This window comes from Lampetra planeri, chromosome 35 (assembly GCF_965212315.1).
Source record: "Lampetra planeri chromosome 35, kcLamPlan1.2.h2, whole genome shotgun sequence".
In the NCBI taxonomy this organism is placed as follows: Eukaryota; Metazoa; Chordata; class Hyperoartia; order Petromyzontiformes; family Petromyzontidae; genus Lampetra; species Lampetra planeri.
The window spans coordinates 2,051,377-2,067,661 of NC_136141.1; positions in this window are offsets into that span (position 1 = coordinate 2,051,377).

Below are 16,285 nucleotides of genomic sequence, written 5' to 3' on the forward strand. Positions count from 1 at the left end.
AAGGCAGTATGTTATTACCCACAATGCATTGCCTCATCTGTTCCATCTCGTTTAGTTAATGAGCACGAGAAGTAAAAAAAAAATTGCACACAAATTGAATGAAACAATTATCCGTCACAAGCATGACCAAATACGCACACCGTTCGAGATACTGATGTTGGTTGTGTCACGCTTGTGATTGAGACTGCAGGTGGCGATACACACACGCAAAACACTTTTTTAATTCATTGAAATAATTTTAAACCAGAGGAGAGAGCCTGTTGATATTAAACGTTCCTCAAGGGAAAGATAGTTTGTTCGAGTATTCTACGTCTAACTAAAACTGCAGATGTTCAGAATATTATATTGACATTCTCTTAAAATTATAAAATATAAAAAGTAATTAAGACGATAAAAAAATACTTGAAACTTTGTAGTAGAACGAAGCAAAATTGATACTACAATTATAACAATCACATATTCATTCCACAGAATGAAAAGCCCTGGTAGAATCATTAGAATCAAAATGTTTAATAACAATCATTAAAAAATGTTACAAAATGTATGCTTCTCCATTCTCCCATGGAGAAGAAAAATGCTCTTTCATGGAATAAATAAAAGGTGACCTTAGTCAATTTAAATAATCAAATAGTTAATGAAATTTTTAAAAAAAATTAGTGTTCTAACAATTCTATTGAATTAATATTTATTTATAGTTTCGCATTTTGATGTGACGTCACATTTCTCAACCCCCCCCCCCCTCGTCACACATCGTCACAAATATCTAACCCCCCCCCCCCAGATGCGTGACGTCATTTATGGACGGACCCATACCTTTTTTGATTTAAAGCTTTCGTGACTGCAGGGATTCATATTCTTGGTTCTTTCGGTAAAGTCACGTAGAAGGGAAATAATAAAATAATATAAATAAAACAATCAAATTCTCACGACGTTTCGATTGCAACACAAGCAATCATCATCAAGTGTGAAATCCACTGCATCAAAATCAAATAAAATAAAAATAAAACATCACTTTTTTCAAATTTTCTTGCTGTGGTTTTCACACCTGTTGATGATTGCTTGTGTTGCAATCGAAACGTCGTGAGAATTAATTGTTTTATTTTTATTATTTTATTATTTCCCTTCTACGTGCCTTTACCGAAAGAACCAATAATATGAATCCCTGCAGTCACGAAAGCTTTAAATCTAAAACAGCTCTGCTGTTGTGAATGTTCAACGTGGATCTGGAGAGGGGAGGGAGGGGAAAAAACCCTCTGTGCTGGCATCCGGGGCCATCCCCGTTCATCCCAAGGAGGTTACCGGAGGAACCACGAGACCCCCAAACCCCAGGGGACCCCGGGACTCGACCCCCCCCCATACCCCCTTGAACCCCCCCGACCTCGAAAAACCCCCGGGACCACCACCCCCACCCCCCACCCCGGGAAGGATACGAACCCCCCCCCCTCCATACTGAATCGAGGTAAGCGCAGAGTCGAGCGTGTGGACTGGAGGACTTTTGACGGAGCGGTGTGGATGTGGTGTGAGGGGTGGTGTGGTGTGGGGGGTGGTGTGGGGTGATGTGGTGTGGGGTGGGGGGTGATGTGGTGTGGGGGTGATGTGGTGTGTGTGGGAGATGAGGGGTGTGATGTGGTGGGTGTGATGTGCGGGGGGATGTGGTGTGGGGTGTGGGGGATGAGGTGTGGGGGTGATGAGGTTATGGGGGAGGGAGCCGTGAGCGGTGGTGTAGCGGTCAGCGCTGCGCTACGAACCCGGCGACGCGAGTTCGATTCCCGCTCACGGCCAACACCGGTGACGATTATCCGAACCGGCCCTGGGCCTCCCCTAGGTCGACTCAGCCTCAAATGAGCACCCGGTGCGGTGTGTAGTAAACATCGCCACTGGGGAGACAAAGGCGGTCGGGCGTGGATGTTGGCCACCCACCCCTCGTGTGCCGTGCCGGCCTTTATAGGTGCTGCTCGCTAACAGCACTTGCCCCTACAGCCTGTCAAGGCTATACGGGGGATCTTTCGTCAACTCGGCGGCATCGCCGAGTTGACGAACCCCTCATCACTGCCCCGAGCTTAGGGGTCGTCCATAAATGACGTCACGCGATTTTGGACGATTTTTGACCCCCCCCCCCCATCGTCACACGGTGTCACAAAAAGTCAGACCCCCCCCCCCTCAAATATGACGTCACAAAGCTGTGCCCCCCCCCCTCCCCTTTTTTCTGGCAACAAAACAATGCAAATATGATCAGAGTATGTTTTTGTTTGCATTCTGACCACTAGCATTGTGGGGAAAAACCTATTATCATATTTTGCTACTGGCAAAGGAGGTCCCATGATGTAGATGCTCACCCCGAGCTCTCATTACTCTGATAGTGGCATTGTTTTTTGGGCTGTACGCCTTTTGGTGTCCTCTGGTGTAACACCGTTTGAGACGAGGCTCAAAATAAAGCTGTCTCTGGTGTGGACCAATCAGCTTCAAAGACATTGCATATACTATCAGAGTATGTTTTTTGTTTGCATTCTGACCACAAGCATTGTGGTTAATGCAGACATGATTCCTTGTAAAGGGTTTCAGTTTGGTGTTTTAACATCTTAACACAGCTGTTTTGTTGCCAGACAAAAGGGGAAAAACCTATTATCAGCTGCATATGCTGTTTAGTGAAATGGAAAGCCTACTGGTGGCATCAGTAGCAGTAGGATTGTAAAATCATTGTATTCTCCTGCAGGTAGAGTGTACAATCTGCTCGGATGATTGCTGTGTTTATTGCAGACAAGCAGCGTTGGGTGTCGTAAGCTGCCCGGCTGGGCTTAGGAGAATTCCAGAGGGAGGTGCGGCACCTTTCCGCTGTGTGACAGTAAATAGTTGTTGCCAGTGTGTGTACGTGCACGCATACCTGCACCACAGGTTACCATTATCGCCTTACCGACTTCCAATTCAATAACAATGTGCATGTGTATAGTGTCTAAAGGTAGCAGGGCCAGATTGAGGCACGGGGTTTTGGGGGCCCCCGCCAGCTGGAAAGGGCCTTCAGAGATGAAGTGGAAAGTTATTTCATTTGTGAATGCTGATTTTTATTTGTTGTTAGCCTTGTAAAAAAATAAATTTCTATTTTTCTTTAACTTTGTTTTCCTTTTGAAAATATTACTGGGGGGGGGGGGGGGGCTCACAGTACCTGTAGCCCAGGTTCCTACAGAATCTTTATGCGGCCCTGATAGGTAGCCGTGTCTCAAGGTGCTGTACAGAAACGGTGTGCATACTTTGTTGATCGAGGCGAACGGTCATCGGCAGAGGGAAAAAAGGAAGGCATTTGAGCCTGGACTTGAACAGGGGCAGGTAGCTGACAACACGGATGGATGAGGGAATGGTATTCCCAGACTGTGTTGGGGACAGCAGAGGAGAATGAGCGACTTCCCACTGTGCAAAGGTTGACTGAGGACTTCAGCAGAAAACATTGGGTGCTGGAGCGAAAAGTGCTTGGAGGGGAGTAGAGTGAGATGAGAGGAGAGAGGCAGGAGAGTGCGTGGAAGGGAGTCGAGTGAGATGAGAGGGTAGAGGCAGGAGAGTGCGTGGAGGGGAGTCGAGTGAGATGAGAGGGTAGAGGCAGGAGAGTGCGTGGAGGGGAGTAGAGTGAGATGAGAGGGGAGAGGCAGGAGAGTGCATGGAGGGGAGTAGAGCGAGATGAGAGGGGAGAGGCAGGAGAGTGCGTGGAGGGGAGTCGAGTGAGATGAGAGGGGAGAGGCAGGAGAGAGCGTGGAGGGGAGTAGAGTGAGATGAGAGGGGAGAGGCAGGAGAGAGCGTGGAGGGGAGTGGAGTGAGAGGAGGACCATGGAGGATGTTCACGTTCACAAATCCGAGTTGACAAGCCAGTCCATTTAGCAAAACAAATTCCACTTAGGGGCCGTCCATAAATGACGTCACGCGATTTTGGACGCTTTTTGACCCCCCCCCCTCATCACACAGCGTCACAAAAAGTCAGACCCCCCCTCAAATATGACGTCATAAAGCTCTGCCCCTCCCCCCCAAAACCATATTTCCACTTTGAAAATAAAACATGCTTCAAATCGCTATAAACTATTGTCATTGTAGTGCGTATTTAATGTGGCGCTGCACTCTGATGTTGTAGGAGAAAACATTTATTAAAAAAGTATATTTAGTTAAGTAGAACGCGTTGTCTATATTTATTCATTTCTCAAACACCCCCCCCCTCGTCACACATCGTCACAAATGTCTGACCACCCCCCTAGGTGCGTGACGTCATATATGGACGGCCTCTCATGTGTTTTCACAAAAAAACATTTCTTGTCCACCGGCTCACGATTTAATTTTCCCGTGAACATTTCACTTGCAGTGTGACAATAGACCGCCAGGGGTGGGTCAGGCCCTTCTAATCAACAGGCTGTTTGCGGCTTATAGAGAGAGATTAGGGTCACAAAGGGGATAACCGCAGATGAGTGCCGAGCAGATCCCTCGGGAAGGATCGTGTGTTCTTGCTGCTGCAGGATTTTACAGATCTGCGAATTTTGAAAAAAAAAAACAACAATAGTTACTTAACCTCTTTTACTGGTAGGAACCTCCTGGTTACACCAGCCCACAGAGGATTACTGTGTCCGTCGTGCAGGGAGAGGCTGGGTGGGGAGGGGCTGGGTGGGGAGGGTGGGGAGGGGCTGGGTTTGGAGGTTGGGGAGGGGCTGGGTGGGGAGGGTGGGGAGGGGCTGGGTGGGGAGGGTGGGGCTGGGTGAGGGGTGGGCTGGGTGGGGAGGGGAGGGGCTGGTCACCCCGTGGTGCCCTTACAAAACTCAACGTTTAACCTACTCACGCCGGCTTGTGCCCGCCCTCACAGTCGGGCATATTTGCGGGAAAACACCACGCCGCCGTTGACCCTGGCCATTGACCGAGAAACCCAACGTTCCTACAAGCTCCCTCCGCAGGAATGTGTTCTAGTTGATAAAATTGCGTGCATGTGTTTCGCTGAATGATTTTAATCCAAGAACGCCTCATTCACGTGTTGATATTGGTAATAGTCTGTGAGGCTTTTCCACTTTCTCCTCTGCGTGTGGCTCTCACTCCATGAAGTGCCTTCTTTCCCTCTCTGTCCTGTAGACTCCTGCATTCCTTCATATAAAAAAATGAAGAATTCCATTCCTTGCCCTCCTCTGCTCCCAATACATGAATGTCACCTCTATTTTTCTCTCCGAGGTGTTTGCGGGCAGTTACCGCGTGTGGTTTGGCATGATGTCCCTGGCGGCGGTGGCTGTGCACGCCCCTTGGGTGTCGAAGTGCCACAACATCGACGCTCTTGCCAGGAGTAGGCAGTGCAGCAAGTGGACTCATTTACTTCTGGGGATAGAGTGTTGCCCCCTCACATGCGTGGCTTTTCTCTGGGTGCTCCGGTTTCCTCCCACATGTATGATAAGCACTCATGAATTGGCTGAAAACATCTTAAGATAAAAAAAACAATGCCGGACACTCCTGAAAAAGCGTCCTACGACTCAGCGTGGCTTTCCGATCGAAATCCATAATTTCGATCGGATCATTGGGGTTTATTAGTAATAAATCGGAATTTTGTGACCCCCACTGCCACTGTGTAGCATGTTATTACGTGCCAGGGACTCTATGAGATGATAGGACAATAGTCCGTAGATAGGACAATAGTCCATAATTGGCAATAAGTAACGGCAAAGCGGTTATAAGTGACTGTTTCCGCAGGTGGTGAATGCTGGACGTGACCATCGGGGACGTGCGTGGGTTTGCGTGGGAGCGGATGACTTCTGGGTGAAGGTAAGCGAATCACAAAATAGAAAATTGTACTTCTGTGGAGAGTAAGAATGCAACGACGTCTCAAGCAGGCGCTGCCGATTCATCATTTATAGCAGGACATGTGCATCAATGGGGCCGTGACATTTTCTGTTCAGGCCAGAATCTATGAATAATAACACTGGTCAACACACTTTTTCTGGCATAAGGTATTCCAACGGTTTTTGGGGTGCTGGTAATTTTGGGGGTGCTGGTAATTTTGGGGTGCTGATTCCAAATCTGGCATCAGTTTTTGTCTATCACATCAGGTTTTTGAGATATCAAATATTGCATTTTCAATAAAAACTGCAGAATAAAAATATTAAATAAATGTGGATATCTACATAAAATTATATTATAAACACACTATCCTAAAAATACAGCACCATATTTTAACACTAAAGCAGTCACTGACTCGCAACAACTTGCAATCATAAGTGACAGAGTTCATTTCGGGTAAAATCAATGAAAATGGGGTATGCCGATAGCATAAAAATGAGATGTGATAGAGCAAATCTGAGATCAGATTTGGAATCAGCACCCTGAAATTAGTCTAAAACAGCTGCTACAGTCCAGGCCAGAATTTTTTTTTGTTGACCAGTGTAATAATTCGAATAATGCCAAAATGTACTTTATAAATGAAAGCCTCATTGAGTCTCAAGATTGGTTCTGGAGGGGCGTACACTGAGCTGTTTGGCCAGTTCCATTAACTGATGTGTGGGAGGAAACCGAATGACCAGCAGAAATGTGTGCACACGTGCACGTATAACACTTCCCGGTCCTCGGAGTTACGTTCACGAACCTACTCGCTGCACTGACGCCTGCTCGTCACCTCGTAGGTATTTAAACAAATTCTTCACTCGACGGTGTGGTGGGATCAGCAAACACGAAATGCTCCCCCAGGTACTCGGTTCCGGCTGAGCCAACCTAGGGGACAGCCAGGTCAGGTTTATTCATGCCTCGTGTAACGATTCACAATTCTCCCTTATCTACGACCAGAAGCGTGGTGTCAGAAATTCCCTGTCATGGCCGATGAATAAGGGTAATTTATTTTTAGGCATTGTTCGTGGAAAATGTGAGTTTTTTTATTTGTGCATGCTTATAATTACATTGTTATAATCCGTTGGATTACAGCGAGGAAAAGTGCATACGGTTCATAGAAGCATGTTCATAACACTACAAAGCACAAATCCCTGTTTAGCCTCCTATTAACTTGATCGCTTTAATACCTCGGGATGTGCGTACAATTGTTCAATGGTTACTTTTTTTGATGCATTACTTATGCACATTTTATTTAAAGTGGCACATTTTGCACATCATTCCCGTATTCCTTAGGCATGGGGCCTGGTGGTGTAGTGGTTAGGGCATGCAACTCACAATCTCAAGGCCATCATTTCAAATTCAGGTCTGTAGTCCAATCGGCCCTTTTGAGATGTATCAACTCAAAGCTCCACACAGGTTCAAGCATCGATTGCCTTACTGCCATCTCCGGGCCAATTCACAGGCCAGGATTATGACACTTGGTATTCGCTAGGGAATTCTCACATCCTAGTAGTACTAATCAGGCTCTGACCAGCTTAACTTCGGAGATTTCACGAGATTTGGGAGTTATTTGGACACAACAACAATAGCCGGAACTTAAGCAACACGTCTTTACTAGCTGGCACCACGTTGGCTTTGTGTGATCACTGCGACCATTCGGCCATGTGAACACGGCACGTTCTGAACGCTCCTCGCGTTCCGTGCCAGAGAATATGACAACCGGTGGCGGACAGCTGCTGTTTAAGTTTTTCTTTTGTCTATCGGCAACACAATGGGTATGGCATTGTGTTTACGCGACGTCTCCAGTCAGCTGTGAATGTGAAGGTAGAAAAAACTCACGCACAACAGGCTGGTGATGTTAGTTAGGGGCCGTCCATAAATGACGTCACGCACCTATTGGGGGGGGGGGGGTCAGACATTTGTGACGCCGTGTGACGAGGGGGGGGGGTAAAAAATCGTTCAAAGTCGCGTGACGTCATTTATGGACGGCCCCTTACCTGCTCGTCACCCTGGATGATGAGCAAGTGCGTGGAGGGCGAACAGCAGCAGCAGCGTCTGCGTGCGCCCGCTTGCCATCTCAATCTCAAGAGAGTTCTTCTTGAGATTGAGCCGCTTGTGACCTGGCGCTGGTACACGCGAAGTTCAAGTTCATTTATCAAGTTCATTGATTAGGTGTAGCCCTGTGAGCCATTCGGCTCTTGAATCAGGTGCAACCGCAACAAAAAAAAACATGAACAAGAAAACATCTTAAAGTGACTAAGTGCAAACAGAAAATCCAAGAAAATAACAGCAAAATATTGCAGAAAAAGCACCGTACACCAACGCGCAAAAATCCCAGTGGGCTGCAAGTCAAACAACAACAACAACCACAAGACAACTTAGATTAAGGCCATCAGTCTAACTCTATACTACAAAAAAACAAACATGGCCAAACCCAAAAAACTTTTCGAAAATCACCAAAATAAAGCCATGAAAGCAATGAAACAGTGATCGTAGGAACTGTGATCACTGTTTCATTGATTTTAAGGAGCAGCCCTGGGTGGGTTTGGATCACGACGGCCGCACGCGACGGGGGAGGCAGGCAGGAGGGTCCCGGTGGCCCCTGTCGTGCTGCGAAGCCTGTGATGAGAGTTAATGTGTGAGGTTCACTGCTGTTCTCGCTTGGAACCCCGTTACATCCTCTCAATTTGAACGGAGGTAGATTCATATCGCAGCGTGTCTCGCTCGCACGACACCGTCGCAGCCCGCCACCCCCCAACTCAACCCTCCCCCACCTCAATCCCCCCACCTCCACCCCCCCATCTCCATCTCCACCCCCACCTCCACCCCCCACCTCCACCTCCCCCACCTAAACCCCCCACTTCCACCCCCCCACCTCCACCCCCGCACCTTCGCCCCCCACCTCAACCGCCCCCACCTCAACCCCCCCCCCACCTCCACCCCCCCCCCATCTCCACCCCCCACCTCAACCCCCCCACCTCAACCCCCTACCTCAACCCCCCCACCTCCACCTCCCCCACCTAAACCCCCCACTTCCACCCCCCCACCTCCACCCCCCACCTCAACTGCCCCCACCTCCACCCTACCTCCACCCCACCTCCACCTCACCTCCACCCCACCTCCACCTCACCTCCACCCCCCCTACCACCACCCCACCTCCCCCACCTCCACCTCACCTCCACCTCACCTCCACCCCCCCTACCACCACCCCACCTCCCCCACCTCCACCTCCCCCACCTCCACCGAGCCGCTGAGCCAATTGCTGGCGGTTGGGAGGCTGTAGGCACGGCCAGGAGAGGCGGCCGGGGGGGCGAGGGCGTCGTTCGAGCGACACGCGGCGCAGAGCGACAGGTGGAGGCGGCGGGGGGCGTCACGCGAGCGGTGCGCGCTGTGTGCGTGCTGTGTGTGTGTGCGCTGTGTGTGTGCTGTGTGTGTGCGCTGTGTGTGTGGGGGGTGGTGGTGGGGGTGATGATGTCGTATTTGGTGACGGACGGGGTCGAGCTGGAGCACTTTGACGGCGTCTCGCTGCTCTACTGGTCAGTCGCGCTCACAGCGGTCGCTTACCACGGAATCCGTCGCCTTTGTCGCACGTGCCTCCCGCAGGGGTCGGGGGCGGGGGGTGACCTCTGTGGGTCGTGTCGGTGAGTGTGGGGTGGAGGTAGGTGGGGTAGAGGTAGGGGGGTGGAGGTGGGTGGAGGTGGGGGGTGGTGGGGTGGAGGTGGGGGGGGTGGAGGTAGGTGGGGTGGGGTGGAGGTGGGTGGAGGTGGGTGGAGGTAGGTGGAGGTAGGTGGGGTGGAGGTAGGTGGGGTAGAGGTAGGTGGGGTGGTAGGGGGGGGTAGAGGTAGGTGGGGTGGAGGTAGGGGGGTGGTAGGGGGGGGGAGGTAGGTGGGGTGGGGTGGAGGTGGGTGGAGGTAGGTGGAGGTAGGGGGGTGGAGGTGGGGTGGAGGTGGGTGGAGGTAGGGGGGGTGGAGGTGGGGTGGAGGTGGGTGGAGGTAGGTGGAGGTAGGGGGGTGGAGGTGGGGTGGAGGTGGGTGGAGGTAGGGGGGGTGGAGGTGGGGTGGAGGTGGGTGGAGGTGGGGGAGGTGGAAGTAGGTGGGGTGGAGGTAGGGGGGGTGGAGGTAGGGGGGTGGAGGTAGGGGAGGTGGGGGGGTTGAGGTAGGGGGGGTTGGTACGATTGTGGATCAAGTTAATGTATTAGGTATAACCCTGTGAGCCATTCGGCTCTTGAATCGGGTGCAACCGCAACAAACAAAAAACAAAAACACGAACAAAAAACATCTTAAAGTGAATATGTGACTGTGTGCAAACAGAAAATCCAAGAAAAGACAGCAAAATATTGTATATACTGTAGTGGCTAACATGTACAAGCCGTTTGTGGGGGTCCGTGTGGCGCTCGCCACAGAGACGTTCGTCACGGCGGTTACGAATCGAACGGCGGCTGCCAAATTCATGGCACTGCGCTCAGAGCCGGATGAAGCGAGTGCGGGGCCTGTAGCATATGTTATTAAAGGGCCCTAAATATAAAAAAACACTTAATATTAAACACACACACACATTTTTAACTTGCATAGTAAAGTAATTGTAGTTTTTCATTTGCTATACAGCCAGATAATACGACAAATCGCTAACCTTAAACACCCAGTCGTTCATAAAAGTTGAAGGCAGTATAGTACTATAGGGGCCGTCCATAAATGACGTCACGCACCTAGGGGGTCAGACATTTGTGACGATATGTGACGAGGGGGGGGGGGGTTGAGAAATGTGACGTCACATCAAAATGCGCAACTTTAATTAAATAGAAGTTTTAATAAATGCTTTCTCCTACAACATCAGTGCAGCTCCACATTAAATACGCACTACAATGACAATAGTTTAAAGCGATTTGAAGCATTTTTTTTTGGTGGGGGGGGGGGGCAGAGCTTTGTGACGTCATATTTGAGTCGGGGTCTGACTTTTTGTGACGCCGTGTAACGAGGGGGGGGGGGGTCAAAAATCGTCCAAAATCACGTGACGTCATTTATGGACGGCCCCATAGTACTAAAGTAATAGAGCAAGTGCAGAATCACTGAACCGGAATTGATAGCTTGAAAGCATTTAGCGCGGGGCCTTTCAAAGTGCGGGGCCGTAGAATTTGTAGCTACTACGATAATCCGGCACTATGCTCCAAACCACTGCGCCACTGCTCCCCTGACCCTCTTTCCCCGTGCTCATAGATCAGTTATCTCCATATATATAAGGCAAAGTTGTGATATGTGTGTCTGTTCAAATGTTTAGCGTACTTCCCGACATGCGAAATCACACTTGAAATTTGCCATGTGGGTACTTTCCAGACTGTACACCATGCAAACATTATAAAAATACACTTATTTGGTTTTGGGGGGGGGGGGGAGCTCAATAATGCATATTTTTTTGCACGGCAAGTGAGCTGTGACGTCACATCTGTCATGTGACCCGCGCACGTGGAAGCGTAACGCATTGTAGTGAAGTGCTTAGCGCGTTGCGCTACGAACCCGGCCACCCGAGTTCGATTCCCGCTCACGGCCACCACCGGTGACGATTATTTGAACCGGTCCTGGGCCTCCCCTAGGTCGACTCAGCCTCAAACGAGCAACTGGTGTGGTGTGTGAATATATCCCCACTGGGGAGACAAAGGCGGCCGGGCGTGGTGAATCTAAGTCCCGGGCAAAGCCGGGTAGTAAAGCTAGTACTGTACTGTATATATTTTTTGTATGGATATTTCATTCTTGAGGCTGTTTGTGGTCTCTCAGACGCCGAATCTGTGTGTCTGGATGTCGGTAAAATAACTTGCGGAGCAATGTTAACATTAAACCGTCCAGGAGTCGAGTGGAGATGGCTTTTATATGTCGAGGTGCTCTGCTGAAATCTCTACCCCAGCCTCAGGATTGGCCGTCTTTGCGTGGCATGGGCCCCCTCCCAGAGGTCGCAAACGGGTTTTGATTCCTTACCCGTACCCGGCCGCACCAGGGTCACAAATGGGTACCCGTACCCGGCCGCGTACGGGTACCCGTTCCCTACCCTTACCTGTACCCATACCCTACCCAAAATGAGTGACAAACGGTTACTCACCAGTGACTCACGGCCTACCCGTACCCGTACCCGGCCGCACCAGGGTCGCAAACGGCTACCCGTACCCGGCCGGGTACGGGTAGCCGGGTATCGGGTAGGGTACGGGTATCGGGTACCCGGTTGCGACCTCTGCCCCCTCCCCTGGCCGAGACACCCACACACTGAAAAGTTAAAAGGTTTGATTTTCCTGCCGCTTAAGACGGTGATGTTGGCCGCTTTTGTTAAAAATCGAGCGCAACTCTGGGTGAATAAAAGTTGCTCGCGGCCCTTTTTTCTGGCAATTGAGACGAGGCTCAAAAGAAAGCCGTCTCTGGTGTGGACCAATCAGTTTCAAGGACAATGCATATATTATCAGTGTGTGTTTTTGTTTGCATTTTGACCGCAAGTATTGTGGCTAATGCACACACGATTCCTTGTAAAAAGGTTTCAGTTTTGTTTCTAGAAAAAAAGGAAAAACCCGATTATTATATTTTGGTACTGGCAAAGGAAGTCTAATGATGTAGATATTTTAATAATTGCAGCAAAGTTACGTCCAGGAAAGTTGCACTGTTTACATTCATACCTCAACCTTGAGACGTGATTATGAATTTTGAATAACTAAGTAAAAAAAATAGACTGGTACGGGAACACGAAAAGACACGTGGACAGAGGTGAGGACGAGGGTTCGTTAATTAGTTTATTTGTTTACTTCACCAAGCGAGGGCTCAAGAAACCTCATTCTCAAGAGGTGTGACCTCGGTCGCCAAAATTACAAAATTTGGCGAGAGACACCGGGAGGACAGGAGACGAGCCTTAGGAAAGAAAATCGAGTTCTGATTAACAATTGCATTCCAGTATCCAGAGGTGTGGACTCGAGTCATGTGACTTGGACTCGAGTCAGACTCGAGTCATGAATTTGATGACTTGCGACTCGACTTGGACTTGCATAACAATGACTTTGTCCCACCTATGAGATGTGGACTCGAGTCATGTGACTTGGACTCGAGTCAGACTCGAGTCATGAATTTGATGACTTGCGACTCGACTTGGACTTGCATAACAATGACTTTGTCCCACCTCTGCCAGTATCTGCAGGCCGTTAGCGATTGCTGGTGTTGCTACATCAATTCCTCTAGCCTGTGATCGATCTAAAAGAAGGCTTTTTTCAAGCAATGCGTTGACAGGACGTGGGTCCAATTTTCTCTCTAAACCAGGAGCTCGTGCGGGTCGTTGTTTGCTCCACTCATCGTGTTTTTTTTGTGTTTGGAAGCTTCTACGGATACATCTCTTAGTGAATCGAGATCGCATTGTCGGAGATGATAGAGAAATGCAATGTATTGCCAGGGAATTGCTTATCGGATTAAAGGGTCTCACACTCATGAGGTTCCACTGAGATATAATGAGTCGGGAGGTAGAATTCCATTGCGTGCTTGTCGCAAACAGAGTGGTAGGAGGTATGGTGACACTTACTAAGCACTTGACACTCGAGTGTTGAATTCACCTTGAGGAGTGTTTGCTGAGTGTTTACTTAACATTCAACGTTGAGCCAGATATACTCGGCTAGATGATAGATGTCATTTCTTGTATAATATTTCCTCAATTATGTGTTTGAGACGGAGCAACGACACGGCCCTGGTGTAAAGGTTAGCACCGTGGAATTGCAAGCCAAGGTCGTCTTTGGGTCGATCTCCCAGCAACGTCAAATTGAAACGACGGGTTCTTAAATCTCCCTGCCCCAGTCCAGCGACCAGTGGTGAATGGGTGCACCACAGTTAGCCGATGAGTAGGTCGCGTTTGTCGTTAGTTCAATGTTAACGTGACATTTTTATTGAGGGCAATCCTGCTGCGTGGCGTTATCTTGCTGTGGTCTGGGACTGCTGCTGTTGTTTCTGCTGCGTTGCCCAAGCTCGATAAATCAGACTTAGAAACTTAATAATGTTATTATTTATTTCCGTTTAGTGACTTGCTTACCGTTTTCTCTATTTTGCACTCCTATCTTGTTTTTTTGTTTGCTGTTTTAACTTAATGACTTGCCCCGACTGGACATATGTTAAAAGAGCTTCATAGCTCATCGGATTCCTCCTCCGATTCTGATTGTCGGGTACCCCCCCACCACCCGCCACCTCTTTCAAAAGTCTGGCCAGCGTTGAAGAGGCGGCCAACATATTGCAGACCCTACCCCTTACAGCTTTAAGACCAAATAAGAGCCCTTTCTGTCAAGAACACAATTCTCTCTTTTCTATGGAGACCTGGGAAAGAAAACAAATATACACAAGCAGAGTCGATTCTGGTATAACGTAGTTAAACATCGACAGCAAAGAGGCCCTAGTCTAACCAGGAAACCACTCAGAGTTAACGGATTTAACAGGAAATGCATACGATTGTCCACTCTCTATCAACTTTAGGGTCCACAGGTTTACAAAAAGTACTCGGATATAGTGACCAAAAATAGGATATCTTATTTGGATTCGGCACCATTGAAAACCTCAGGGTAGAAACTTTCGTAATCGCAGGGTTTTTTTTTTTAAGCGAAACCGTCAATTTTTTATACCCACAATTGTGGAGTAGCTAAGTCAAAACGTTGGTTTTATCTTTTCAAAGGTCTGACGTAATACAGTCGACGCTGGATACCAGTACGCTTCACGTAAGCACAGTTCTGGCGACGTGTTCCTTAAAAAGAATGGCGTTTACATCAGTACACTTTATAAGCACCCATATTTAAGCACAGTTGTGACATACCTCCGAACACAAGCACATCCAAAGCTCATTTTCGAACTAAATATTTTTTCCTGGGTCGCTGGCATCATTGGAGTAGGTGTCACGTGACAGCCCACAGCGAGATGTTTCCTCGATGTGGTCCGTTGGGTGTTAACATATTTTTTTGCTGGTCACACGCTCAGTGCGAGGCTGGCTGAAATTAAAGCGTCGCCTCTCCGTCTCATTCCCATTATCCCAGTTCACTTGAATGGATCAGGTACAACCCCTTATTTAAGTCGGCGTGAGCTGCTTTTTTCCAAACGCGGTTAGATCACTCCATTATCCCTGTCACCTACAGTCCCGTGAAATAACGTGGAATGTTTAATTAGGACAATGAGGAATTTCACACTCGCTGCACATTTTTAGCCGTACTCTGTTCTGATTGCGGATAATTAATGGGGGTTTAACGATTCGCTCCCCGCCTCGCCATACAGGGAATTACCGCCATTCAGGAATGCCGGGCGGTGGTGGATATGCACTTAGCCTGTAATCCAGCACTGTGGAGGTGCTATGGGTTGCTGGATCGCACAAATGTTGTGAAACTGCCTTCCTGTGGGTGTCGATTTGGAGCCATACCCTGGCTCGCCAGGAGAATGCGATACAGCAGAGTGCAGACTAATATAATCTGTCCTGTCTCTATGGGATAGACCAGTGGTTCTTAACCTTTTTGGAGGTACCGAACCCCACCAGTTTCATATGCGCATTCACCGAACCCTTAAATGGAAAAAATATGATTTTTTCAAATTCAAAACATAGGTATATGTTTTACTGGTGCACAATCATATGAGTCGGGTGTGTGTCTTAACCTCCGCCGAACCCCTGAGACTGACTCACCGAACCCCTGGGGTTCGATCGAACCCAGGTGAAGAACCACTGGTATAGAGCATTGCTCCCTCTCCTGAGTGGATATTCTCCGGGTGGTCTTGTTTCCTCTACAAGTGTAAATACTCATTAATTAGCTGAAAATATCTTAATATATAGAGCACCGCAGAGCTTGGCCAATTGTTGGTGCCGGCTTATGGCCTGGCTGCCTCCCAGCTTGTCTGTGGTTCCGCGGTCATTGTGAGATGTGATTGGCACGAACAGCAAAACATTGAAACTAAACACGATGATTATTATTATTAAACGTGAGTTATATTTCACGTGGCGATGTAAAGTCCTCTGGTAGCTGATGGGTTCAATTGATTACATACATATACGAAGGGAACAAAATTTATTCTGACATGCGTGATGCATGCATCCTGAGCCTAAGAATCACTATAAAATTCATGGTTACAGCCCTTTTTAATGACTTTGTTCCAAGAGGCATAGCATATAATTTGTGTGTGAATAATAATTGCTAAGCTGGCTTTGCTAGCTGTATATAGGCTTTCACATTACACGTTCATTTTTCATAGTTTGAAAATTCAGATTCTGACGCCGGCACACGGTGGCCTAATATTCAAAAAGATGTCTCTGGATCTTTAATGTCCCCTCTGAGGCGGATGGTGCTGGGTTTTTTTGAGCGTTTAGTTTTGTTGTCCTTCCCCGCACCTCCGATTAGCACGGTTGGCTACGTGCGGTGCGAAATAAGTTCAACAAACAAAGGTACGTGGTTAATACACACCGCACGCTGGGCTTGCTGACGCTCAAATCAATG